We start from the raw sequence: 2,500 nt of genomic DNA on the forward strand, positions 1-2,500 counted from the left end.
AACTTGGGATATAAACTCGTAAGCCTGGGAATGATTTATTTATGCCAATTCTTTTAAATACATTTGATTTTAATTTAAAACGGCACAAGAAAAAGTCGGAACTTTGTGGTTTTGCAGTGGTTTTAATATGAAAATTCTTATTTTGGGATGAAGTATTGCTGGCTTTTTATCTGAAATGCGTATTAGAGTGTTTCTGGCATTTTCCAATGAATTTTACTGAGGTGTAGGGAGGGAAAAGGGAGAAATAGCGATTTAATTTACTGTACTTTTGGACGAGATTTCTAGGTAATAAATTTGATCTGATGAATCAATCTCTCTTTTGAAAACAAAGAGCCTTAACTGTTTACTCGACAGACTGCAGGGATTCGGGGAGAGCCCTCGCTGCTTATTGGGTAGATAATGCAGATTGCAGATGATGTGCAGATGATGTGCATTTTGATGAATATTTTCCCACTAGACTGCAACTGTTTCTATCTATTAATTTAGATCTAATGGGAAAAGTGTGTTCCTGGGTAGTTTTAAGGGAGGACTTTTGCAACTGTTAATGCATCCTGGATATGCTTTTGTGTCTGCCTGATGTCTATTGTTGAAATGAACTTTTAAGTGATGGTAGCACCTGAGATTCCTCTATTCTCTCTATTCCCAAAGAAATCAAAACCTGAGCAAAAACACTGGCATCCAAACCTGGGTTCCTCACTTCTGGCTGGTGAAGGAGAGAATATTTGCATTTATTGATCTTTAGGATTGAGTTTCACCAGAGCTTCCAAATGGGATGGTGGTGGCTGTGATGCTTTTGAGGCAGATTTATCCCAGAGGACAGAGTTGTTTTGCTGCTAAGGTGGTGAGCACAGGTGGGGCTGTCACTGTTGTGGGCTTAGAAATGCTCTTATGAACAATATTTTATACATACATACACACACACACACATATATATATATATATATATACACACACACATATATATACATACAGACACACAGATACACACGCACACACACACACACACACACACACACATATATATATGTGTAGAGTTTATGAAAAGCTACAGCTGAGTATGACAAGCTGAAAGAAGTGTCCAACAAAATAAAAAATGAATGAATTAGAAGGCTCAGCCCAAGTTCCAGATATTTGAGCTGTTGGGAGCTGGTGCAGTTCCACGGCGCGCAGGGAAGCGCTGCAGATTTGAACCAGATGACGGTCTGGCTCTCGGGGCAGAGCCTGGAATTCTAACTTGCTTTAGAGTCATGTTTTTGACTGATTTCTGGGGAGCAGATTTGCAAATGTGGCTAATTTTACTGTTTTGAGGTTCTTTCTAGTGTGGAAGTGGAACTCTTTCTAATATGTTTATGGGACTGGAAGAACAAACCATTCATTTTTTCCTTCCTGGGGTTGTCTTTTGTCTTTATTGCCAAGTAAAGATGTTTAAAAGGATCATGAGAATGTCAGGAGTTTCTCCCACTGGAACGAAATTGTAATAAAGTTATGTAACTAACAACACTTTAACAGGAATAGCTATTTAGAACACCTTTGGAGGGAAACAAAAGCCAATATCCCAGCAATAAGGAAATAGAGAGAGAAAACCAGAGACTGCCTGACCGAGAAACTTCTGCTTTGCTTTATCCCAGACAGATAGGGTGGCTGAGATAGTCTTTGGAAATTACAGCTGCCATTGAGAGGGAAGCCAAGCCTTGCTGCATTTCAGAAAATGAAAATGCTGTAGCCTGGCGGCGGGAGGGGCCGGGTCCCCTGGGCATCTGTTTCCCATCAGTGTCCCACCATGCTTGCAGCCTGGCTTGGCACTCTAACATTTAACCTTCCCAGCAGGAGGTGGACCATAGGGCAACAAGGCTGCGGAATAATGAAACAAGAGCGTAGTGTGGTGCACAAAGCCTTTGTGAGCGCACAAGTTGAGACATTAAACCATCAGGGCAGGGAGATGCGAAAGTTCCAGATTTTTCTCCAAAGCCCCCATTAGCCCGGCGCAGAAGCAGGAGCACGCCAGCTCCCAGCAGGCAAAGGCAAGGCCTTTCCCCATCTATCCATGCCTTTTTGCCCGCTGCTTTCAACTATTATAAAGATACAATTACCTTGGGAGATTGTGGCAGTTCAGTTGATTAGCACGGTGAATTAAAAGAATGAGTCACAAATGACATGTCCGGCTCTTCTCTACTAGTCCTTTGTATTCCCAGTGTACCTCACCCCTGTTGTAAGAAGGTCAAAAATTAGAGAGAGATAACAATTTTCAAGCAGCTAGCACTTAGGAGCAGAATTAACAATCATTCTGTATGTAATTGCCAGTTAATAGTAAATTGCCTTCTAGACTGTAAAATGCAATATAAACTGGTGGGCACCTAAAATTAAATTAATGAGGTATTTGCTGCATTTAAAAGTGAATAGTGCAAATTAATAACTGGGTACAATACTTGTTTTAATACATATCGAGCGGTGCAGCGTTTGCTTGTTTAATACTAATTTTAAAAGTGCTACCTGAAAAATT

At 40.7% G+C, this 2,500-nt stretch overlaps 1 protein-coding gene across 14 annotated transcripts in view; it reads left to right on the forward strand.

Annotated features, from left to right (window-relative positions):
- Nucleotides 1-2,500, forward strand: part of EBF3 (EBF transcription factor 3) — a 125,270-nt gene that overhangs the window by 92,495 nt on the left and 30,275 nt on the right. The gene's annotated exons all lie outside the window — the stretch shown is intronic.

This window comes from Ammospiza nelsoni, chromosome 8, assembly GCF_027579445.1.
Source record: "Ammospiza nelsoni isolate bAmmNel1 chromosome 8, bAmmNel1.pri, whole genome shotgun sequence".
In the NCBI taxonomy this organism is placed as follows: domain Eukaryota; kingdom Metazoa; phylum Chordata; class Aves; order Passeriformes; family Passerellidae; genus Ammospiza; species Ammospiza nelsoni.